Source organism: Macrobrachium rosenbergii, chromosome 14 (assembly GCF_040412425.1).
Source record: "Macrobrachium rosenbergii isolate ZJJX-2024 chromosome 14, ASM4041242v1, whole genome shotgun sequence".
NCBI lineage: Eukaryota > Metazoa > Arthropoda > Malacostraca > Decapoda > Palaemonidae > Macrobrachium > Macrobrachium rosenbergii.
In genome coordinates this window covers 45,396,665-45,424,091 of record NC_089754.1, presented here as the reverse complement: position 1 = coordinate 45,424,091, position 27,427 = coordinate 45,396,665, and the positions used below count along the sequence as shown (strand labels likewise).

Genomic DNA, 27,427 nt, shown 5'->3' with positions numbered 1-27,427 from the left:
TTTGGTTTTTATTGCAGTTATCTTCCTCTCTCTCTCTTCCGTCCCCCGTTCGTCTTCAGCACATATTGTCGGTGCTAATGGGCATTTCAGATTAGCACGGGCACGATGAATGGCTGGAGCAGAGTAAGTGGGCATAGAGGGTGATGGGAAATATTTCAGTCTCAGATGAATGGTCGAGAACCGTATTCAGTAACGGTTGTCGCTGACGATTCTCTGTCATGAATAATGAATAAACAAATAGTATCAAGGCGTACTTTCATTGATTATGTGAAACAGATATAATTCGAGAATCGTCAGCAAGAATTTATTGGGCAATGTTGCTCGAAGAATGTAAATGGCTAACCTGACCTTGTCCACTCGTACGGGTGGCAGCGATGCAGTGGCCCTGAAGAAGACGGTGGACCCTTCACCAAGTGGCCTTCCTTGCTTGATGTGGCTTTTTGTTATTGTTCTGCCATATTATCATTATGATGATTCTTTCTGTGGCTTTCATTTATATCTGGGATTTTACAGAGGATATTTTTAAATGATTTTAAGAAGCATTCTTCAGTACGCATGTGAATGGCTTTAGTTTTTACGGGCATTCGCTACATAGCGGAAGAACAAAATATCGGGTAGTGGATCGTTTCGTGTACGGTCAGTGATGAGAGGGAACAGCAAGGCAGATGGGTTCTATAGTCTTATAGTTTATTCGTGGGTACACACTTAACCTACAAGAGCATATACATACACACATACACACACACACACACACACATATATATATATATATATATATATATATATATATATACATACATACATATATAATCCCTTCCCTTCTTCCATTCATTTGACATTTCTTTTCCTTCCGGGAGTCCGTTCTTCCCGTGGCCCTGACTCCTAATTCACACGCCTCTTATTCCCCTCTCACATAGTACCCCCTCCCCAACTCTTCCCTAATTCCCGGTCACTTCCCCCCACCGCCACCCTTCCCACGTACAACAGTAGCAACCCCTCCCCCCGTGGGAGTACATTATCTTTCCGCCTGTCCTCAGTCCGGTTTAAAATGATACATTTATTTAAGTGTTTTTTGTCCATGTTTATTATTTTATTTTATTGGTTAGTTTCCGCGATTATTTTTTTTAAAAGTTGTTTTTATGTTTTAATGCACAACTCATGTTGTTTTCTCTTGTAACCTGTGGGTGTTCTTAGTATGTGGAAGATTGTCTATTATTCATCTTATTCAAAATGAACACATATCCATATGGAACGACCCGAAAGGCCATGAACGTACCCAAACTAGAAGGCTCATACATGAGAATGCGTAAAAGAAGACCATATATATATATATATATATATATATATATATATATATATATATATATATATATATATATATATATATATATATATATATGTATATATCCTCTCACAGACACGCTCATAAATCAGTAAAGAAGAGGGAGGTGCTTGGTTATGGGAACCCAAAACTAACTGGGTGGGAAGCCATAATTAGGAGGGTATGGCATTATCCACGGCTTAAGAACATGGGTTATATGGTCAGCATCAGGCAGTTAACTGGACACCTTAAACAAAACATGATTAAAGGGTGAATGGTAATGGCGGTCAATGGCAATTCATATGAAGGGAAGGGCAGTTGATTTTGTTGTTTTTAACGATGGAGCTGGTGATTAAAGCTAGCGCGGTTACAAACATAATTAGCCTGGGTCGGGATATCCGTTATATTGGATTCTTTCACAGGTATTAACGTGATATTCAATTAAAAAGTCTGCCGACTACTAGGTTGTTTGTAATATTTCCACTTGGAATCCAGTTGCTTTGGTTATTGCTTTTAACGGTGATTATTATAGTTTACGCCGTGGATTGAATTGACTATAGAATTTAGGCCAAAGGCCAAGCACTGGGACCTGTGAGGTCATTCAACGCTGAAACGGAAATTGTGAGCAGGAAGGTTTGAAGGGTGTAAGGAGTAAACCCTCGCAGTTGCACCATGAATCAGTTGTTAGGAGAAGGTGGAAAATAAGAAGATAGAGAATATGAAAGGAGGTACAGTAAAAGGAACGAAAGAGGCTGCGGCTAGGGGCCGAAGACACGCTGCAAAGAACCTAAGTAATGCATGCCTACAGTTCACCGCATGAGGTGCACTGGCGACGCTACCCCCCCTACGGGGTAGTTACGCCGTCTTCTGATCAGTAATGTCACAGTTGACACACCTCGCCGTGCTAATCCCTGACGTCACGGCTGACATATCTCGTGCTTAGTTATATCACATCGCGCTTAGCGACGATTATAGATCGGTTTGCTTCCAGATCAGTGACGTCACGGATGGCACACTTCGTGTTTGATGATGATCATAAGCCTAGGACTCTAACGCACTTTGTGTTTGTTTGAGTCATAAATCTCTTTTCTATTGTGACGCCACAGACAATACATCTCGTGCTTGACAACATTAGTAGACTGGAGCTCTTGCTGATCAATGACGTCACGGACGGCACACCTCTCGCTTATTGACGAGCATAATTTTGGTCACCTCCTGATCAATGATGGCACGGTTGACAACCCTTGCTGAGGTGGCGTTCTGATTGGTGACGTCACGGCTGGTACACCTGCTTGACGACAAACTCTGTTTGTGTTTTGATTAGTAACTTTATTAACAAGTAGCACATTTCCCTTCTGAAGCTAATAGCAAGAACAACTGTTGTTGTTGCGTGTTTTGAGACTGATCGCATTATATGCTTCGTTCATTCATATTCAGCTGGACATCGGTTGCGCTTTTTAGTTTTCTGTAAAAGGATGTAAAAGGATTGTGACGGCTTTGTCTGTCCGTCCACTTTTTTCCGGCCGCCCTCAGATCTTTGAGGCTAGAGGGCTGCAAATTGGTATGTTGATCATCCACCCTCCAATCATCAAACATAACAAATTGCAGCCCTCTAGTTCAGTAGTTTTGACTTTATTTAAGGTTAAAGTTAGTCATGATCGTGCGTCTGGCACTGCTATAGGTACAAACAACACAGATCACTATCGGACCGTGGCTGAGTCTCATGGGCCGCGGCTAAGAGTTTCATGGGCCATGGCTGAAAGTTTCATACAGCATTATATGCTGTACAGAAAACTCGATTGCATCGAAGGAACTTCGGGGCATTTTTTTACTTGTTTTTATTGCTTTCCGCTAACTGGATCCGCATCTTTCCATTCTCCAATTGTAAAAAAAATGAAAAAATGAAAAAGAATCTGGCATTTGTCTGAGTTGCAATTGATCCAATAACCTTTCCCTCATCGTCGCAAGATTGGAACTTGAGCTGCCTTCCCCTTTCAAGCACTTACGCCTCGTTTCTGCTCCAGAAATGAAACAAGATTGGATAGCCTGCATGGAAAGGGGGAGAGAAGCTCTAAAGGGGAGACTGGCTTGTGATATTGATATTACTTGTACCGACAAAGTAATATGTAAAATTGAAAATACATTCAGAGGCATTTACGTAAAGGTACGAGGAGAAATGACGTCTGTGGGACATTTTTTTCCTCATCTGTTTTTACGACGAAGACGGCGCGTGGGTATTTCGACGCAGTGTCCATGAAAAAAGTATAAAAGAATTACTCAACATTGCGCATTATGCGGCTTATCCAATTACCAGAAGCCGTACAGCTAGGAGACATCAACGAGCGAATTGAAAGTTCCATTCTTTCTCACGGGGGGGAAAGGGAGGATTAATACAGTCCCCGCAAAGCACGACGCGGCGAAATTTCACGGAAGATGACCCTGTTTTCCAGAAGGCGCGGTGACGTCGATTGGGCAAAGGCGAAGCGATTATTTAATTCCTTTTCCCCTCTAAAGTTGATACGGCGATACGAACTACTTCTTTCCAGGGACGTTGTAATCGAATTATCCGGTTTTTGCTCTACGGCTTCACTTTGGTCTATTCCTGGGAAAGACTCTTCTTCTTCTTCTTCTTCTTCTTCCTTCGTGGATTACGAAACGATGCCAAGTCAGCTAGCTAGCTAGCTGCTGCCTTTTAGGTGGCTTCCCTTTACACCGTATAGCCAGCCACTAATCTTCGGGGGAATAGCGTGAACTCACGGTGTGTTTTTAAAAATTTTTTTTTTTTTTTTTACCTCTTCTCGCTTTTCTTTTCCTGGGGTTCGTTTGCATTTATTTTGCAGGGTTGGTCTTCCTGGCGTCTGAGTGATTTCCTTGCTTGAAGTGCGTTACTTGAATTTGCCCATTTTATTCTGTATTATTTTAAGGCCGCCACTAACACTCAGTTATATCTGCGCAATTATAACTGCGCAGGCGGCCCGTGCAGGCAAAACTGAACTTACTAACGTTCAGTTATACCTGGGCAGTTATGCCTGTGCAAGCAACACTGAACCCACTAACGTTCAGCTTATACCTGCAAAGACCGGTATAACTGTACAGGCATAACTGGTTAGGTATAACTTAGCGTTAGTGGCAGCCTTTACGAGTGTCTTTCCTAATCGGCACTTCGACTCTGCAATCAGTCTCTCTCTCTCTCTCTCTTATCTAGCTCAGACCCGAAGAAAACATTAAGAATGAAGGGAAGAGGGGAAAGGAAGGTACGTAGAAGGAGGTGCCAGATCTGCCTTTGAAATTAGGAAACATCATAAAATTCTGAGAGGAACGGAGGAATGGAAAGAGTTCGTAAGCGTAATTTGAAATATCGTTTTATGAAGTCATCGTAGAAGCATGACATGAAAGGGAAGAGGGAAGACTTGTTGAAGGCATTATAAAGCAAGAACACTTAATTAGCTTTTGTAAATAAAAAAAAAATAGCATAGCCTAAATGTTCCTTGGAAAGGTATGATATATAAACCACCAAATCAAAATGGTGATAATAAGTGCTATGACGCGGAGACATGTTTAAATCTGCACATTTGATAGCTAAGATTCCACTTTAACCAAATTCAAACAATTGTCAGAGTTTTTAACTTTAGGCCACAAACGCGAGCCAAGTAAAAAAATCGTGAATATTCGCGGGACGAGTAAATAATTTCTCTGTTGTTCGAGTTATCTGGTCTTGAGCCAGCATGGAGTCTTGCTCTGTTTAGCAGCCGTGAGATTAGCAATCCATTCACTATACTGGAAAAGCTTCTCCTGGTTATGCCTTAAGGTAGCACCAGTAAACTATTTTTTCGCATTTTTATCTCGTTAGTAAGAATCAGTAATGAAAGTTTAAGTGGAAATATTTCAAAATGATTATATTTCATTTACTGAAAAGACAACTAAGACGTTCCTAAAAAATTTGTAATTCGTCCTGTAAGGAATCTAATCTAGCCTGTGGTATTTGTAAGGAAAAATAACATTTAAAAATATATATTTCAGTAACTATCAAACTGACATATGATCTCCTGAGAAATTTGCAAGACAGAAGACCTTTGAACGGTTTAGGGTTGGGTGGGGTGAGGGGTGGGTGGGGAGTAGGGGTTGATGGGTAGGGGCGGGGAGGGACGGTAGACCAACGTCACTAGGCGTAGAGGACCCTTTTTTAGAAAGTTCCAATTACACAGAGAGCTCTGAGATAAGCCTCAAGAATGTACGTCATCGGCCAGAAATAGCTTTTTCCTTACTTCCCCACCTACAGGTTTAGAAGCACTTTTAGAACTCCGCACGAGGAAAACATTTCAGAGGCTCTGAGAGTGACGCAAAACCGAATCAAATTTTTATTTATGACTTTACTTTGCTTGCAGTGTTAGACTGAAGGGTTAGGTTTGATGGTGAGTTGCGTTTGAAGTGTGACTTTTGGTGACTTGCATTTGAAGTGAGTTTGAATGGTGACATGCATTTTGAGTGTGAATTTGAATGGTGACTTACATTTTAAGTGAGGTTAAATGATGACTTGCAATTGAAGTGCGAGTTTAAATGATGACCTGCAATTGAAGCGCGAGTTTAAACAATGACTTGCAATTGAAGTGCGAGTTTAAATGATAACGTGAAATTTAAGCGAGGTTAAATGATGACTTGCAAATAAATGATGACTTGCAATTGAAGTGCGAGTTTAATTTAATGATGACTTGCATTTGAAGTGCGAGTTTAAATGATGACTTGCAACTGAAGTGCGAGTTTAAATGACTTGCATTTGAAGTGTGAGTGTAAATGACGACTTGCAATTGAAGTATGAGTTTAAATAATAACTTGCATTTGAAGCTGAGTTTTGGTGGCTTGCATTTTAAATGTGAGTTTAATTTTGACTCAAGACTTTTCGTTGCTTGAAATGTTAGACTGAAGGGTTAGATTTAATGGTGACTTGCATTTGAGGTGTGTCTCGATGGGGACTTATATTTGAGGGGCGATTTTGAATGGTGATCTTTGCTTTTTAGTGGGAAGGCCCCAGCATGGAAAGGGTCTGGACCTTAAAATTTCCTGAATTTAGCTGCAGCTAAAATAGAAAATTCCGTAGCCCTTACTTAAGAATTACAATATACCTCTACTGCTTTTATGAATTCCCCTATAGTTATTGTTTGAAATTTAGTTTTGAAGTAAACAGCAACAGTAAAACATGATTTTATGCTCTGTTCATCTAAATCTTTATCACTTAATGTTGGTGTTATGTCAAATTTGCGAAACTTTGTGATAACGCAATCTCCTATGGTATGTAGTTACCTTGAAAAAATACATGTTTTTTTTTTGTTTTGCGATGAAAAGTCTTTTCTAGAATAAAATTTCCGCTGAGGATGAATGAAATCCTTCTGAAGATGAATATATTATTTTGAGGATTCGTCAGTTTTCTCCCTTTAAGGATGAATACATTTTTCCTGACGTTACTATTGATTTCCAGTGCCTGATCGTCAGAAAAATTTTTTCGATTTCCCATATTCATGTCTGGCTCCAAATTCACGTTGGTCCAAATACATTCTTTAAAAAAGGATTTGTTGCCAGTAAAGATGAGAAAAAGATGACGTTTCCGCCTTCCCGGTTCACGAATATCGATCGATTCTTTTTTACTTTTTTTTTTTAGCCGATCAGTTGAGACACGCACCAAGAGGAAACTCTGCTAGATTGCTGGTCCCAGAGAGGAGGTCAGTCACGAAGAGCCCAATGGCGTAAAATTTGGGCTAAAAAATCTCTCTCTCTCTCTCTCTTTTTCTCCTTGTCTCTCAGGTTAACTTACATGCCATAGAATCTGAATAACAAAGAAACACTCGCACCTTCTGTGTACAGGTCAATATCGTGAAAGGAACCCCTCAATAGTTTTGAAATGTAGCTTCACGCCCTCTTGACTTGCCACAGCCTTGCCATAGACTTAAAGACCTGCCCCATATTTCTCACCTTCAACTCTCTATGGCCTTGGAACTCCGAGGGACTTGAAAACACTATGGCTACGTGCCAGAAAACACACCAGAAAAGCGTAACCGGCAACTCAACATCGATATCCTGACTGTCTTGACTACTTGCTCTTAAATCATGCTCTGCTCTAAGAGCAAGAGCCCGTGCTGGCACAAGGCCAGCTCAGTCTGCAACAACAACAACAACAACAACAGCAACTTACCCACATGTAAACAGTCTCAGTTCGGCGTCCTTGAGCCTCTCTAGTCGGGTCTTTGATTGATTGATTTAATTCCACAGGAGGGTATCACGACAGCAGTGGCCAGTCCCGGAAGTTCTTTTGGGTTGTTTTGTATGGGGCGAGGGAAGTCCAGAGCTTCGTCATTTGGGTGGATATGGTACAAGCTGGTTGGGCGTTGTTTTAACAATGACTGGTCTTTTAGAAACAGAGATCAGCTGTTGCGTTTAATTTGTTAGTTTGCTAATAAAATCTGGGTTGCTTGATTGTGAGTGGATACGTCCCCATTTCTGGATTGTCAAAACAACTCATTACACACACACACACACATATATATATATATATATATATATATATATATATATATATATATATATATATATATATATATATATATATATATATATATATATATATATATATATATATATATATATATATATATACATACATACATATATACTGTATATATATATCGCTCATAATAGTTCTCGAAAATAATATATATCTTTCTATCTTTCTGATCCTGGCTCAGTGGGCAGGCCCAATCCCACTTACTTTACAAAAGGTCTGAAAATGATTATGATCTGTAAGCCTCAGTTTCCAGTGCCCACCTGATAGACTGGTCTTGTCAGTTTGACTGATATAGGCGGATCCCAGAAGCTGATTGAGAAAACATAAGTCACTCTCAGCCTTCCTCATCTATTAGAGTGCTATTACAAGACTGAGCTGACGTGATGAGAGTATATAAACTCTCATGGTCGACTTCCTTCTATATTGTGATTCTACAGCCCTAGGTATTCTGAGGTTCTTCTCCATGTCACCTCTGGCCTAGGCAATCTGCTCTGTAGATTTTGCGTAGAACTTTTCCTATTTCTGTACTCGTCTTATCTGGACTCCATAATTATCCCTTGGTTCCATATTTATCTTTTTGTCTCATGAGCCCTTTCTATTCCTGGAAGCCTATTCAGCAAGTTAGGTTATCCTTTGTTGTTTTCTGTTGGAATGTGAAAATATTTCAACAACATCAACATTTATAACATTATGGCTGCAAGCAAAAAACTGATGCCTGTTGCAAACGCCAAATTCTTCGTTATTTTTTAAACATAAATATTGTGAAGTCAGGGTCAAGCGAGGAAATTGTTTTCAGAAGCCGCAAATAAATCTTCGTTTTACATGTTAACTTGGGATAAATATATCAACAACGGCTATTTCAGACGCGTTAGGAAGCCGTAAGAAGTTTGTGTTACGTCACAAACCTTATGACGTCAGTAACAGGGGGGCTTTCTTGAAGTAAAAATACTCCACAACTATACAAAAATATCTTATTAAAATATTATAACGTCACTCTATAATTTTACGTAACTCATTAATACAGAAAAGAAGTTACACTCATTCTCTTAACACATCTTGATAAGCATATAGATGAAATATATTTTGGTGGTCTGTATGAAATTCCTTGCTCATAAAGAGAATGAATTGTAAATATTGGGAACAATCTGCCGTTACCTTTGCAATCGTTTTTGCAGTAAAGTTTTTCGTAATGTAAAGAATGTGGAAAGGACAACTAACCACACTAATCCAGCTCAGATCTCATTAAACAAGAAAAGAGGAATGAAAATGTGTTTTGTCTTGGAGCTAAGCTTTGGTAGATTGTGGTGAACTAAGATTATCTTTTACCCAAAAAATAACAGAGGGGTTGATGGCAGATGCTGAAACAACTGGAGGAATATTTCTTTTAAACTTCCGTGTTCTGTATAGCGAGTAAGCCAGCTATGGGAAGCTAATGGCATGCTTAAATACCGTCATGGGGACCATGTCTTCTATCTCTGGATGAAGCCTTGACTTTAACGCGCGTGCCTATCGATGTGTCTACTTAATGACTGGGACCTACTATGGAGATGGGGCTGTGGGGTGGGGAGCTGGGGCAGGAGGAGCCGTTAGAGAAAAGCTAAATAAACAAGAGGCAGTCAATAGGAATATTGACGTATTGACTGCGGAAGGTCAAAAAATCATTCCCCGTTGCCTTCGCCAAGTTCCTTACCCTCTGGTCTTAGCCCTTTGTTGGCCGAGTTGGTTGAGCTTCAGACCGTCATTCGATGGGGCGGAGTTCGATTCCGCCGCCGGCTGATGAAGAGTTAGAGGAATTTATTTCTGGTGATAGAAATTCATTTCTCGCTATAATGTGGTTCGGATTCCACAATAAGCTCATAAGTAACCAATTGGTTCTTAGCCACGTAAAAATAAGCTAATCCAGCCCTAGGAGAGCTGTTAAAGCTCAGTGGTCTGTAAAACTAAGCTATACTTACTTACTTCTGGTCTAGTTTCAACTCTGCATCATAAATTCTGAAGCTTTTTTTCGTACCTTGCTCATTTTTAAATATTCGTTTACATGTTAATTTACGCATTTTACTGTAAACTTTATCTTTGCTCGGCTGACTGAGTATTGCATGTTGCATAAGCACTTCAAAATGGAGCTGTTTCGATATGCTGATGGAAGTTGCATGGTTGGGTGCACTTCTGAGAGATGATGGGTCGTAAAGGTTGTGTAAAAGTATTTACCATCTCTCCTCTCTCTCTCTCTCTCTCTCTCTCTCTCTCTCTCTCTCTCTCTCTCTCTCTCTCTCTCTCCCCATGAACACCGTTTTTTCTTTTACATATTCCTTTTGCGCTGTTTTGTGTTTACTTTGAGCCCAATATACTTCATGCTCTGACGTAGTTTAGGAAATTAATCGGTCTGCTAGTGATACATTTTTTAAAAGTCGTTTATTTAGGGTCGATGACCGTCGACAATATGTTGCCAATTTTCGAAGCCAGATCAACCATTCCGTCGTTCTCCTTCTTATAACCAAATCCACCTAAGTGAGGGAGGATGTTTACAAGGTAATCCCATACCTTCAGAATGCTCATGTTCTCCATCGCTAGATTTAAGCCATCACTGCTCTGTCTAGTTATTTCAGCGGTCCAAAAACAAGGCGCGGTTTATAATCAATTTGGCACTTTGTGTCCAGTTCCAGAGTCAGTACTAAAGACACTGCTATTTGTTATAGAAATACAAATAATGATAGAATCTTTGCATGGTAAGACCTCGATGAGGTAATTTTCATCTGAGGATGGGTGGAACCAATCCACAGGTAACTTGTACAGGTAGCTCTTGAGACTTGTCGGAAATTGCCATTGATATATATATATATATATATATATATATATATATATATTATATATATATATATATATATATATATATATATATATATATATATATATATATATATATATATATATATATATATATATATATATATATATATTTCCCTATTTGTTGATATAATTCTAAAAATAACAACTGCAATGCCTATATGTGTAAGTGTATATATATATATATATATATAATATAATATATATATATATATATATATATATATATATATATATATATATATATATATATATATATATATATATATATATATATATATATATATATATATATATACACTATACACACTTATATAGGCATTACAGGCAGTTGTTTGCTTTGGAAGAATTATTTTCCCCTCAACAAATCGAGGAAATATATATATATATATATATATATATATATATATATATATATATATATATATATATATATATATATATATATATATATATATATATATATATATATATATATATATATATATATATATTAAAGACAATTGTCTATTTTGGAAGAGTTATTTTCCCTTAGCAGCAAACAGAGGGAAATCGTACTTCTACAGCTTTCACAAAGTACAAACGTTAAAGAAGCGTCACTGAAACTTGCATCAAACCTTTGAGGAAGGAGAAACGTCACGTCATCTGTTTTCCTAGAGCTGGGCAATGCATTGGCTGTACGAGTATAAGCTGACGGTTTGATATCTAATTTCAGTTGGGTCCTCCGTGTTGTACGAGTCTTCTCCCTATAATACTGAGGCGGCGATGTTACCAGCATGGCTAACGTTATATTATTTCATGGGTTAGACATCTTCACTAACACTCTAGAGTCGTTGCTATTCAGTCCTGGCTCTCATTGTTTCGAAAAGAAGCCTAATGTTAACTTAATAGTTAACTTAATAGTTCTTATGTAATGATTTCAATAATCAACTTTCCTACACACTAAGGTAGAGGCAATAACAATGAATAACATTACTAATGGTGATATTATGAATATGAGGGTATGAGGCTTATTTTTGGATAACTTACAGCAATCCTTTTTGGAACTGAATTCTGTCTGTAGAGTGAAAACAATGGGAATAATATTCGTATCTCACAAAGTATATAGCGACAGAGAGTCTAATCAAGGAATCCCCAAGCTTCCCCTAATTACAAGGAACCGAATTACGGCACATGTCAGTTGGCAAGCCTTCGTGGAAAGCAGCTTTGAATGTACTGATGAAATTGGTAGCCCTGAGTCATGTTTGTTTACGTCCTGGTAAGGAGATTGGCGGACGATTCAATGAACATGGCAACCCAAGGAACTTTCCCTTATTCTTATTCGAAGGCAGAGATAATAGAGCATATCTCAAGCAACGCGGACATCTTGAATGATAAGATGAAGTCTTATGCTCTGACGGTCAAAAATGGAGAAAGAGAGAAACGAGTGAGACATAAATGCCGTAATTGGTTGGCTCTGAGGATCGTGCAACTGAAAAAGCCGAGGGAATGTCACAAGGTCAGGGGTGATGCAATTATTTCGGTAATGGCATGGTTACGTGAATAGTGATTGGAGAAGAAAAAGATAGTTGTATAATTAATCACAACCATACGCGACCTTTCACGCACACGCGCGCATGCACGCAAACACACACGCACACGTATGTATATGTATATTTATATGAAGCTTGTTATATAAATATATATATATATATATATATATATATATATATATATATATATATATATATATATATAACATACATACATACATATATATATGTATGTATATATATATATATATATATATATATATATATATATATATATATATATATATATATATATATATATATATGCGTGCATTATAAATTAAATAGAGTTAAAACAGTATCATTGTCAAAAGAACAGAAGTAAAACCACAGGCTTTCAGCCGTGCAAATGACTTATGAATGGTGTTAACATGTCAATCAAGTGAGTCCACCCTCACACCATAAGAAGAAGGGTCCAAGTACCCTGCGTTATTTAGTTCTGTGAATGAGCTAATCGCCTTACTTATTATGGAGAGAGAGAGAGAGAGAGAGAGAGAGAGAGAGAGAGAGAGAGAGAAACTGCAGACGGGGAATTTTTCTCTCGACTTTTGCAAGAAGATCTGGTCCCCCCCATGCAGTAATTTCCTCATGTTTTGCTTCTGAAATAGATCAGGGTAATACGTTTAGAGAGAGAGAGAGAGAGAGAGAGAGAGAGAGAGAGAGAGAGAGAGAGAGAGAGAGAGATTCTTCCTAGATTCACCTCTGTGTCGTTATTCATGCCGTGTGGAGCGAAGGTCGTTACGCATTGATTAATGAATTGATAATGAGCGTATCATGCGAGCAACCTTCTTGCCGTCTTGGTGTGCGCCGGTATTTTGACACGGGCGCCCTAAGCAAACGGAGGAAGTCGTAAAAATTGATCCCATTCCTGCCTCCGTCATCTTCGCATGTGGAAATCGTCACTGCGGATGTTTTATCACTGTTTTTGTTTCCCTGATGAGTAGCGTCATCACGTGATTGAACTTTTTTGCATTTGAGGAAATGCTTGGAAAGTAAATATTTATAATTTTTGGGGGTCAGCGGTATTTTATCTCCGCTAATGTTATTGCTTGCCATAAGTCCTAAGGTAAATCATGATAGCCACTATGTATGGGACACTGGTTATGAATCCTGACCTGTCTTAGAAACACTAAAGGCCAGGCTGGGATTGATTTGGCTGGGCTTGGTTTGAATTGGCTTGTCTTGGCTACGTTTGGCTTGGATTGGCTTGCAGAGGGCTTGGCTCTGCTTGCGGGCAGGAAGCTTGGATTGGCTTGGCTCTGCTCTGCTTGGGCAGGAAGCTTGGCTTGGCTCTGCTTGCAGCAGGAGGCTTGGCTTGGCTCTGCTAGGAGAGGGCTTGGCTTAGCTTGCGGAGGGCTTGGCTTGGCTTGGCTTTATCTGCTAGCAGAGGGCTTGGCTTGGCTTTCTCTGCTAGCAGAGGGCTTGGCTTGGCTTTCTCTGCTGCAGAGGGCTTGGCTTGCTTTGTCTGCTAGAGAGGGCTTGGCTTGGCTTTGTCTGCTAGCAGAGGGCTTGGCTTGGCTTTGTCTGCTAGCAGAGGGCTTGGCTTGGCTTTGTCTGCTAGCAGAGGGCTTGGCTTGGCTTTGTCTGCTAGCAGAGGGCTTGGCTTGGATGGCTTGCCTGGTTTGGATTGGATTGGCTTGGCTTGCTGAGAGCTTGGCAAGGCTTGGCTTGGCTTGGAATGGATTGCGGAGGGCTTGAATTGGCTTGGCTTGACTTTACTAGCAATGGGTCTGTTAGTTTAGTGATTGAGATGTAAAAGTTTGATTGAAATACATGAATCATTTCCTTTTATTTCTACTCCCAACAGAGTCCTGGGGTAAAACTAAGTAACCTTATACTACATGACCCCATATGAGGGTGGTGCCGCCTGTGCACTTCTCTTATCGCACTGTAGGCATCACTAAAGGGTGTTTGCAGCGTCCCTTCAGCCCCAGCTCCACCCACTTTATAGCGTTTTACTTTGCCTCTACTCCCGCTTACTTTCTTCAATATTGCTGTCCAACTGTAAATATCACTCATTTGTCAAACTGTGGGATTTTCTCCCAGTTCCACTTTTAGATAGTTGTACCCTATCACATTTATATTGTGGATCTCTTTATCATGCTGCCCAGCCACTCCAACTTCCTTTTTTTTTCACTATCTAAAGAGCTGAACGACAGAAAGTGCCCCAGTGCTTGCCCTGACAGCCTGAAATTCGTAAATCAGTCAATCAAACCAAGATCAGAAAAGGGGACCCAGATAGATTTAAAGTCTGTGAAATTCCCTTAATGTTGAACACAGGAGGTAGGTTGGATATAGGAGGAGGGTCCGAGTCACTGGAGGTGATCTGAGATGAGATTGCCGTGGGTGGAGGGAATTCATCGCACATCTACCTACTTTCTGGTATTGTCTTTGGTCTGGGTTCGAAGACAGAGTTCTTATCAGATAAGTTTTACTGGTCCGGAGAAGTCAGCAGTTGCTCTGAGAGTTTGTCAGATGTTTTGCTGATAATCTTCATCGCTTTTTTATCTCTTGCGTTATTATTTTCTTGACATGACTCCTCATTAGGAGCACCTTTTATTTTTATGTTGGTAGTTGAATCTAGTAATATGAAAGCAATTGTGAGTTACTACTCTTGTTTTAGATTTTTGTTTCTAATATGGGAACTATAGCGTCTGCTGTTTGGATTCGAAGTCTGTATCTCATGCTACCGAGATTATATTAAAAATTCATAAGTCCTGCTGTACTGCTTCTTATTCAAGAGAAACTTCTTTATGCAGCTCTTATTATTATTATGAAGGAAACTCACAAATGAAAAGCTTGATTTGCGCTTCCTCTAGGCGCTTTTATAAAAGCAAGGAAACTTTACATGGCTGCAGTACATACCATTCTATTTTTATATCAAGAAGAAATGTGGCAATCATCCCCATTTATAATTGGTGGCACAATTACTGTTGTCTCACAATGGAGACCTATTTTGGGGTCGCTTTCAGCCCTCGCAGTTAATAATTTACAGATGGCTTCATTGGCGCTACTCAGTTTAGTGAAGCTCCCCAACCCTCTTCTGATATTTCAAGCTAATTGAATAATTATTATCTTATCTCTAATTTGTTCCGTGTGTGACTTCTTGAAAACTAGTTTAGCGGTCTCCCTTATATTTTACTTTATTATCGACTCCCTTTCCACTCTTTCCCCTCTACTCTGTTAGTATCGAGCCTCATTATGGCTCATCGTTGCTGCACTAGACTACAAAGGTTTGTTGCAAGCCTCAGTAACTCTCTTGGTGCTTCATCATATGCTCAACTCACCTCATTTATCCAGACTTGAATCATTCTGAGTGTTTAAACTCTTCTATACTACCGTTTTTTTTTTTTTAAGTCTGTAGTCTATGTTGTCCTTATTTCTCTCCCATGGATGTGCAGTCACTTACCTAGGAGATCAGAAACTGTCCTTTGTTTTTCTAATGATTGGACTGACACGTTTGACCCAGAAATTTTTGACAGCTGTGAAACCCCTGCTGTTGATTTAGCAGAATCCAGAGGTCAGCACCAAGGCTGTTATATAAATACTTTACATCACTTTAGACAAAGCTCTGTGCTAGCATAAGCTAACTTCATCCAAACCAACCATCCAGCCTGGCGAACTGTAACCAGTTTGTTGATGACTGATACTCGTACCTCTGACCGTGTCGTACCTGCCAGTCGAGTCCATACCGTGGTGACTTTAGAAGTTGTATTCTGTCCGTGTGCCTTGATGAAGAGGGTAATTACCTTCTCTCCAAGTTCAACGTGAAATTGGTAAGTTCGATTCAAGTGATGTTTTGAGGTCTGTGGAGTAAGGTAGATTTTCAAAAGACATAATTTACGGTCCGTTTTTGGTAGGTTTTTGTTAGCACTAAGATATCATTTTATTGATGTATGAAGTGAAATGACGTATAATGTATGGACTGAGTGAATTATTAATCTAAAAAGATTATCAAATTAAAGAAAAATTTTACTTGTATCTTAGATTATTTGTTTCCTGCGTCGATGGCAATAATTGTTGCAACGCCATTTTGTTGTAATCAATAACTCTTCCACAAATTCACACACATACACAAACACACACATACAAATATATATATATATATATATATATATATATATATATATATATATATATATATATATATATATATATATATGGCCTCCATATATATGAATATACAAAAGGAAGATATAATCATTCTCTCTTGTCTATTTTTAACATAATAATAAAATGTCCTAGTCTTGTCTTCCCCCGCTCAGTAAGTTCTCAGCCGGCGATCATTATCGGATGATTATGCCGGGAATCCCTCCTCGCCCGCAACGTAAGCAAAGGGAATAATGCCGAAAGGAAAAAAGAGAATAATAATAATAATACCGTCCTCCCTCGCATCCTGCCATTACCGGCGGTATGTTAATTGTCTTTAATGATTCCACTCCGAACATCTCTTCCCTTTCTGGCGACAATTATTCATTCGTCTTTGCGGGGGTCCCGGTGACGTTAATGACCGCCGCTTTGACATCGGTCTTCGAAGTCATCTTTTCCTTTCGTTGGGAATTAATCCCCTACCTTTTTAGTTTTCTGTGAAAGAAAACTTCCGTGCCGAATTTGTCTGTCCGTCCGCCCTCAGATCTTACGAACTACTGAGGCTAGAGGGCTGCAAATTGGTATGTTGATCATCCACCCTCCAATCATCAGTCATACCAAATTGCAGCCCTCTGGCCTCACTAGTTTTTATTTTATTTAAGGTTAAAGTTAGCCATGATCGTGCGTATGGCACCGCTATAGGTTCCAACAACACAAGCCACCACCGATCTGTGGGTGAGACTTTCATAAAGCATTATACACTGTACAGAAAACTCGATTGCACCGAAGAAACTTCGACGTATTTTTTACTTATTTATCTTTTTTTCTGCTGTACCCTTACTGTCAAAACTAACAGTTATATAACGGAAGGTCGAGGGAATGACGGTTTTATAAGAAAGAATTGAGACGGCAAGGTCAGGCAGGGCCTAAGGACGTCACGTACCGTCTCCAGAAGGCCGGGCCAATGGACCTTCATGCTGCATGCATTAAAAAGAGGGTCAGTGGTGGGAGGGAGGGAGAGGGTGACCTTGGGCTATATACGAGGGCACGTCTGAACGTGTGAGTTTACTACTTGTAAGTTATCGTTGTTAAACAGTATAAAATCAATACAGTGTATTGATTTTATACTGTTTTATACTGATCCCTCCACTATAAAACGTGATGTTTATAATTATTATAAACATCACGTTTTATAGTGGAGGGATGGTTCTAAGGATATTTATGGCCATACACAAATATTTTTTAATATTATCGTGCGAGAAAATCCTCGTTTAATTTCATTCCGTTGGACGACCTTTATGAGGAAATAGGATCCATTTTACCATAGTGATGCATTTGTTTTGACCATACTCTAATATTCGGTTTCACATAAATATATAACGATTTTTTAGAATTAAATATTCTGAACTATATCTCAAATAGTAAATCAATAACACTATTCAGGACAGTTTGAGTGTGTTTTATCCAGGTCTCAATTAAATTATTAATATTATCAGTTCATGTAGGTCACTGGGCTTCGAGCAGCTGTCTCAGAGGGTTGGAACAGGTAACGTAAATATGAACGATAATTTTGTAGACTTATGAAGCGGACTGCTTTAGAAGGTACACACACACACACACACACACACACACACACACACACACACACACACACACGTTCTTATTTAATCAAGGAAAGTCATTATCTCTCGCCAGCTCTTAAGATAAGAGAGATCAGGCTATACTTCCCTGCTCCTAGTACAGTCCTTCCAGTATCACCGAGATAAGACTTATCTCTCGGCGGCGCTGGGCGTGGTGTTGTGGTGTTTGTGTTTGTCTTTCTCGTAACCTTCAAAGTTTATCAAAAGGCTTTATTTAGCAGGTGTGTGGGTGCTCGTCCACGTCGACGCCATCTCGAAATATTTATGAATATTTATGAGGATCCTTGAAATATGGAATCTCCACTGAGTTAGCTACGGACAACGGAGTAATTCATCCGTGATTTGCGTGTATCTGAGAAAGCTTTGTTTTGGTTACAGAAACAAACATCTTGTGCGTGCTGGTGATGTTGGTGAAATGGAAAAAAGCCCAGTGCAATGGCGGCCATAAAGACCTGAATTGTATATCTAAATTAAACATATTTCATAAGCAGGTTTTGGTGTAATTAAAACCTGTTTCGAAGATTAGATATTTATTTTAATGAAAGCATGGAAGACAGCTTTTATGGTGTTGTAGTGTGAAAAGTATTTACTGACTTGCTTTTAGTGAACTGACAACGAAAGCCCAATGTCTTTTCATCTAAGAGGACCTTAATACAAATAAACAAATCATTCACACGCATTTGATGTCGGAGAAACTAAGACGAAAATCCAAAGTTAAACAAAAGATTGCCAGAAGAAATTCTCATTTCACGGAGTGGAAAGATGGCGCAAGTAAGGGAACGCGTGTAGAGTGGAGTTAACAAGGACTTAATGAGAGACTATCTTGACCTCCGCGGAGATATATATAGTTAATGGCTCTTCACATTGATTCACCTGGTAAGAAAAAAGCGAAAAAAGAGAGGCCCAAGTTCAAAAGCTCTTTCTACATCTATTCTCGTTACCCTCATCCTTGGTCTGAGGACTCTTGACTTCATTGATCGGAATCACTCTCGATGATTCGTTCTTAAGATCATACTTCTTCGGTGGGAAAGAGACGAATATCATCTAAACGCATTTGCGGGGTTGATAGAAACTGTACCACCATCTCGGTTCTTGGAGATAGTCTCTCTCTCTCGTTCTGTCTTTCTATATATATATGTATATATTATACACACACATATGTATACATATACTGTATATATATATGTATGTATGTATATATATATATATATATATATATATATATATATATATATATATATATATATATATATATATACAAGCCTTCTTCTTTGTCCGATTCCTAAGGTTACTGAAATTTTTTTACATGTGTATTTAGAGAGAGAGAGAGAGAGAGAGAGAGAGAGAGAGAGAGAGAGAGAGAGAGAGAGAGAGAGAGAGAGAGAGGTCTTGTCCTGATCAAACTTATGATCATTTAAGAACCGAGATATATATATTATATATATTATATATGTGTGTATATATCGGTTCTTAGATGAAGAGAACTTTGGTCAGTAATGAGGACAGGATCTTTTCTCTCTCTAAATATAGATATGTATAAATCTTAGTACCTAGGAGTCGGACAAAGAATAAGGCTTGTGTACTTGCATGGAAAACCGGAATAACCAAATCAACGAATATTATCGGGGCCCTGCCTCCATTCGCCAGCGACGCCGACTTGTCATCTTGATGAAAGAAACCGACTGGAAAAGAGATAGCGTTAGTCACAAAAAAGTTTGACACAAAAATCCAGCGTCCTGAGAGCCACGTGCGGGTGGTGAGACGTTTTTCTATTTGGAGAGAGAGAGAGAGAGAGAGAGAGAGAGAGAGAGAGAGAGAGAGAGAGAGAGGGGGCTCCTGTCCTCATTATTGACCATATTTCTTTCTCATCATGTGCGTGGACATGTCCCAGTGGAGAAAGCTTTGACCACACGTAATCGTTAGCCTCTAATTCGCTTGTCAATTAGACTGTTGACCTGCGTGGCTTCGATTCAGAATGAGATTGTCTTCGCTTTGTTGTGCGAACCATTGATCTTCGTTCTGCTGGATCTCGTCCATTGTGAGGCTCCTCAGGCTCTCAGGGGTCTATTAATCAACTGGGTGTGGATCCAAAGCCCTAGCTGTCGTTCTCAAGGGTCAAAGACAATAAGATAGGACAGGAGACGGGGGACCTCAGGGGGTGACTCTGGTGGTCTTGGGCTGGGCGGGAAGGGGTTGGTTAGTGAAATTTGAAAGACTGAGTAAGATATCTGAAAATGAAGCAAAGTTGAGGAAAAATGTTAGGATGACCATCATGAATTAGTAGAGAATGAATGAATAGAGCCATCGAGTTACCGCTCATGGCGTTCGCCCAACAAATTGGCCCCTCTGACAGGATCGAATGGTTGTCACTGTCGCTCTCCCAAACCAACGACCATCGCACTGAAGTATGTCACTTTTTTGTGGTCCATGTCGTTTCTTGTAATCTTCATATTTCTACTATTCTTCGTGTGAGTTTCAATTCTAAGGCTACAGATGAAGTCTGAAGACTGTGGAGCAATGTCTTGTATACATTCTTTTGTAAGATGTTGATCGGTCCGGTCATTGAGACGGCCTGGACCAAGATGCGTTTTCTTTGTCCTTAAAGTTTCGAAAAGGTCAAGGGTTATCTCAAAATAGAGGCGAAGTCGATTGCTAAGAAGCAGCTTCTTATTCTTTTACAAAATTACTAGATTTAGGTTTTCAAGATTTTATTATTACGGACAAGCTGTTCAGGCCAACCCTGTGAGAGATAAGTATATTATTTTCATGTCAGTGTTCTATTTAAATAATTTAATTACCATAGCAATAGATTTATAACAACTGTGCATTATTATTTTCTGTTTTACAAATTGCTTGTGGTGTAGTTTATGTTGGTTGCAAATGTCGGTAGTTTATCTTTTTTAATGATTTCTGGGTCATGTTATGTCTAGGGACTGATAAAGGTGGCATACCACCCAGACCAGGCCTCAGATTTATTGTTCAAACCTCACAAGTTTTTTTTCGTATTCCCCCTGTCATAATCTTGTCAGCCCCACATCATTATCGATCATACATGCAACCTTGGAGAGCCTTTGTTGGCCTAGGATGTTCTAGAGTCTAGGAACTATCTACTTATCTATCCATCTATCTAATTGCGGGCTTGTCTTGCTGAGTAAAAAAACTTCCGTTATCTTCGTTTAATGTCACTCGCTTTGGGAGTTTGTTGTTTTTTCCTGAGAAGCACTTACTTCAAACAAGGCTCAAGGAGCAGCAACTTCATATCAGAGAGAGAGAGAGAGAGAGAGAGAGAGAGAGAGAGAGAGAGAGAGAGAGAGTTCAACATGGCTCCAGAACATTTAAGAGAAGGTCACGATACCGTCATGGGAATGACTGCTTATCTCGGGCGCAATCACGGTAATGCATGGCTGCAGTATGTGCGTATATACGTGAGCGCAAGCGCGTGTGCATATGAATTTAAATGAACGTACCCTTTGTTGTATCATGTTTCACAGTCACTAGTTTTGGGCTTTATGATCTCTAATACTTCTTTCTGTATTACTTGTCTTTCATTTTATCATTAGGGGTTCAATTCTGTTGAAGCTCGCATAGTTATGGACCTCTTCCATATAAATGTCTGCATATATTGAATAATAATGATGAAAATGAATCTTTCTTTGTCTTCTTCCTTCCTTCATTGGGTTGGGTCTTGATCAATAATGATATTTTTTTCTCTCTTCATGCGCCCAGGTTAATAAACTTTGCGTGAGCGCATATTATCGAAAGTTTATTCCTCCTTACCCGTTGCGGCATGCGCGATTTTGTATATTTTTTTTCCTTTTTATAGTTTAAAATACGGGTTAAGGAGGCCATGATAAAATTAGAACTTTTTCCTCTGTCAGTTTTTTCCTGGATGCGCGGCGGTGCAGGCCAAAGAGGTCACAGGGGTCAAAGAGACTTATTTGATATGTCAACAAATACTCCCGTTTTTATTGATGGCGGTACATTCTCTCTCTCTTCTCTGATATGCTGACCGTGAGATTGACCCTATGGATAATATTTTTGAATAATCAAGTGATTATTTTTATACTCGCACGAAGAGAGAAAGCAGTCTAAATAATACAGAGTACAATACTGTATCGCTTTGGGTAAGTATGTGATTTAAATGAGAATATGTATTATTTTATTCACGATTATTTAAGGTAAACAAAACAAGACAGTAATATCTCGCCTCATCAGAGCAATATCTGAGTAAATAACTTTCTTTACTTAGGATAAAATTTTATTTGATCGTTAATTATAATTAACCCCTCGGGTTGAGCTCAATTCTTTTGCATAAGTATTGTCCGTTATAAATAATGATGATGATATTAGTAATAATAGAGGCTCCTCATCGCCCAGTATTTCGTGGCATTTGTATTAGGATCACTTCTGTTTTTCACTTTCCCCCTATATTTTTTTTGTGTAGCATTATGAAACGATAAGCTAGAAAATATACATAGCCCTGATGCATACACACACATATATATGTATATATGTATGTATGTATATATATATATATATATATATATATATATATATATATATATATATATATATATATATATATATATATATATATACATACATATACAACATAATTCTCAGAATCAGCGTGATACCTACTGAATTAGACTTTATAAAGAACATTCTCAGGCCTCTGGGAGCAAACCTTCGGAATTCCCAGCTGTGGTCACACCCATCAATGACCCTTTTGGCTGCGTATTATTATTATTATTATTATTATTATTATTATTATTATTATTATTATTATTATTATTATTATTCGAAATAGACCGGTCAAGAATAGAAGAGACATTCAGCCAAAAACATGAAAATCACAAAGAAACAGACGCGAACAAGTAAACAAATATTTTTCTTAAATAGCAAATAAAGAAACTTAACCGGAAATAGTCTAATGGAAGGGACGATATAAATGACAAGAAGCAGGATAATTGCCTTGTTGTTGTTATTTTAAGACACCGTGACTCATGTCACTCACTTTACAAGTCCTACTCATCCTACGCTAAGCTCAAGTTCACGTCAGTCACTTCAAGGTCTCAAGTGTCGCCTTTGCTCGACCGCCCCGTAGGGGAGTCCGTCAGTGCATCTCGTGCGGTGCACTGTAGGCATGACTTAAGGTTCTTTGCAGCGTGTCTTCGGCCCGTAGCTACAGCCCCTTTCGTTTCTTTTACTGTACCTCCTTTCATATTCTCTTTCTTCCATCTTACTTTCCACCCTCTCCTAACAATTGATTCATAGTGCAACTGCGGGGTTTTCCTCATTTTACACCTTTCAAACCTTTCACTGTCAGTTTCCGTTTCAGCGCTGAATGACCTCATAGGTCCCATTGCTTGGCCTTTGGCTTAAATTCTATATTCAAGGCAATTCATGTCCCACGACCGTCATCTCTTCATAGATGGGCAGGGTCCTTAAGTCCACACCACACGTTCTTCCAGATAGTGCACCAAAAGACATTATTTTTTTCTCTTATTTTGGAAAATTGAAGTATTTGGTGTAAAGAAGAAATAAGATGCCAATAGATGACACAGAACATTTATGTGACTGTGCGTCAGACTCACTCATTTCCTTTGGGAACTGTTTGTGTGGTTATCTTCCAAGAATATAACTGTTTGCTGACAGTTCCAGCTCTGTTCCCACGACTACTACTGCTACTATTACTACCACCACCACCACCACTACTACTACTTCAGCTATCACTGTCATTATTATCATTGTTACGCCAATGATAGAATGATCGAAATACATATGTTGATAAATAAAGAAATCCACGAAGGAAAGAGAAACACTGGAGTGCTGCGAGGCCTTTCGACTGGCGTCCTTTACTTAGCAGAGTATTTTAGTGATTCAGTTATACATATGTTGATATAGGCTATTGGGTCACGTGACAACTCCATCTATTATAACACTTCTGCTATCATCATCCTCATTATTATTCTACCAGTTATGATAATAAAGCACCCTTTTTGTGCGTACAGCTTGAACTGACAGTAACACGCTATACGCAAGTTCACGCGGTTCGGGAAAGTGGTATACGTTAAGTATATATATGCGACCTTCGAGGTTTATCAGCATCATATCTCATGTAGACATTATGCTTATCAAATTCATCGCTTAAGGCGATGTCAGATCAACAAATATTGTCAAGTTGTTACTAAACTTTTGTGCCAAGTAGCCGATGCTGGCCGCTAAATAGAAGTCGCCCACGGCTGTTCTTCCGCGATACCATACGAGCGAACACGCGTGGCTTCGGTAATTCCTGGATATCTTAGCCTAATGGATGTTAGGTCATCTCCCACGAGGCGGTAGGTTATGTCACCAAATGGTGAGAGAGAAACTTCAAGTCGTAGCATTGCACATGTAATGCTTCCGTAACAGCCCTCCTTTATTTCGGTTACGTGACAGGGATGACTGAAATTCCGTACTTAGGCTTAATGCATAATAATGAAGCAACCTTCCCTAGAATTATAGCTAAGGTTATGAATGTTCTATTCCCCTGGGCGTTAACGTGAAGATATACATCATCCCATAAAACTGGTCACAGACAAGGGAATTAATCCATGTCACTGTCTGAAGAAGTGTCTGGGAAATGCATATGTGCCTAATGTTCCTTATTGACTGGAGATGTAACATCAATTCGTATTACGTCAGTCACTCGACAATAATCATTATTCGATCGCGTCCTCTGCATTACTTGAATGAGGTCAGACTATACCTCTGTGGGAAAGCGAGGAATTACAAAGACATTTTATTCTTAATGGCTCTGTGACGAGTGGAACATCCTAGTGTTGACCCCACTGTAAGAAAAATCCATATTCTTGAGAGAGAGAGAGAGAGAGAGAGAGAGAGAGAGAGAGAGAGAGAGAGAGAGAGAGAGAGAGAGAGAAAAGGTCCTCTAATTAAGGGGGAAATTGGATTTACCTTGGGCTTTAATTTTTCAAACCGCTTCGTTTCTTTCTGGTCAAGCCTCGCTCTTTCCTCTTCTCCACCAGCTTCAATATTCCACCGGGCCTGGGCTATATAAGGACATAAGGGTACTCGCTGCCCGCAACAAGGAGTAGCAAAAAAATATACTTGGCCAACAAAAGCCGCAAGCATTTTTGCTGCAACCTTCGGCTCTCTCTCTCTCTCTCTCGAGAGAGTGTTGTGGAGAAAATCATTGCGTGGAAGAAAGGGAGGAATCAATACAAGCCAAACGACTTGGCCATGATTGCCATAAAAGCTTTCAAACTTCTTACTTGTGCTGGATAGGAATTGGGAGCATGAAAGCCTTGTTGTCGTTATTCGGCCGATAAAATGGTCCTTGTTTCTCCGATAAATGGATACGTGCTGGGCGACCGACTTTTTCTGCCTTATCATGGAATCTGTGTCAGTTGATTTAAGCATCAGTGTTTGACGATTAGGATTTATATATATATATATATATATATATATATATATATATATATATATATATATATATATATATATATATATATTCAGAGAGAATTTTTGCGCATTTTGATTAAAAGCAATAAACTTATTTTAGATCTCTTGGACTCAAGTTTCAGGCGAAGTCTGGGGAAAATATGAACGCGAATTTTGCAGCTCCGAAATTTTCTACTAAATATATTACGCTGTTGGGGGGTCGGGGGTTAGGGATGCTACACCGACCTTTAACGAGCGCGTTGGGGGGGCGTGGGCGATAGGAGGGGTTGGGGGGCGACTGGCCAAGGAAGTTTGGGAAGTTGCGGTTGAGCTTATTTACCCGAATTTCTAGAGGCGGTGGGGTCGTTCGAGGGAACAAGCTGAACTTAGCAACAACTTTCTGTTAATATGGGATAGGTGTTATTCATATATAAGTAACTTATGCAGTACAATTTTCACACACTTGCGTTCACACAAACTCACAAACGCCCATTTACTCATACGCTCTTTCACACACACACAAACTCGCAATCTCTTACACACTCTCATCTCTTCCTTTCACACACACACATACAAAGACGCAGAGTCCTCGCATATATATATATATATATATATATATATATATATATATATATTTATAATATATATATATATATATATATATATATATATATATATATATATATATATATATATATATATAGAGAGAGAGAGAGAGAGAGAGAGAGAGAGAGAGAGAGAGAGAGAGAGAGAGAGTGAGTATATGTGTAAAAGAAAAGAATAAAAATGAGATATATATGTATATATATATATATATATATATATATATATATATATATATATATATATATATATATATATATATCTTTTTTATTCTTTCACACACATATACTCGCACGCATTCTCTCTATCTCTCACACACACACATATACATGCACATACGCACACACATACACACACACACCTTCTCCTTCCCCCGTACACAAATGCTCTCTCACTCACTCACACAATGCATAAATGCACTGTCACATACACAATAATATAACGCACACACGTCTAAACTCCACTATACATAGTAATCAGACTACACACACACACACACACACACAGAAACACGGTGCAACTTCACCGAGAGGCCATTAACTCCTCCGAAATAAGTTATTAACTGTGAGGTACTTAGCGCGAGCAGCCACTTGCTGGCCCGAGCAGCGTTGCATGTTGCACATAGATCAATGTCGGCCTCGCAATTTTTCGACAGAGCGTAATGCGCTTTTCATCTGGCTCGGTTGCCAGTTAGACCGTCCTATAAAAGCGTTATTGGTTTATTGATGGGCTGATGGGTTAGTTTAACGGTCGAGTGGTTCATCCATGCAACGGTTATGACATTAGCAGCCTTTGTTTTCTTATCGAAGGTTGAGTTTCCGGTTGACCTGGATGAAATGGCCAGTTTACCTTTTGCAGAATTCATTTTGGCGGTCCAGATTCCTCTTCAGGGGAATTGGTTTAACATTTGGTGGCAATTCCAAATGTTAAATCAATTCCCCCGAAGATGAATTTGGACCGCCAAAATGAAATCTGCAAAAGTAAAAGTCGCCATTTCAAGCAGGTCAACCGGAAATTGAAATTTGTTTTATGAGCAAGATCTTTTTTTTACGACCTGAAAATGACTGAAGTTCACAAGAATTTCGTTTGAAAATTTTACATCGATGAATTCAGCGCACTGAACTGCAATACCACAGATTTATATATTCTATAGCAAATATATATATATAGATATACATAATATATATACATATATATATATATATATATATATATATATATATATATATATATATATATATACACAGTATATATATATATATATATATAGCATCTTGCATCTTAACCATTGCTCTAAATAGACACCATTGGGGCAAAATAAAGTATATAAATTAGCCACATTTATCGGTAGAATGGAAGTCAA

At 38.9% G+C, this 27,427-nt stretch overlaps 1 protein-coding gene across 4 annotated transcripts in view; it reads left to right on the top strand.

Annotated features, from left to right (window-relative positions):
• The window catches only part of LOC136846070 (serine/threonine-protein kinase NIM1-like), an 88,963-nt gene that overhangs the window by 20,417 nt on the left and 41,119 nt on the right, over positions 1–27,427 (top strand). The window contains exon 1 of one of the 4 annotated variants that reach the window (XM_067116756.1): positions 18,129–18,894. The exons of 2 other annotated variants lie outside the window; for them this stretch is intronic. The gene's annotated coding sequence lies outside the window, so the exon portion shown is untranslated. Of the gene's footprint in view, positions 1–18,128; positions 18,895–27,427 lie in introns of those variants that run through there. One more of the 4 variants, XM_067116754.1, reaches the window with a different exon arrangement.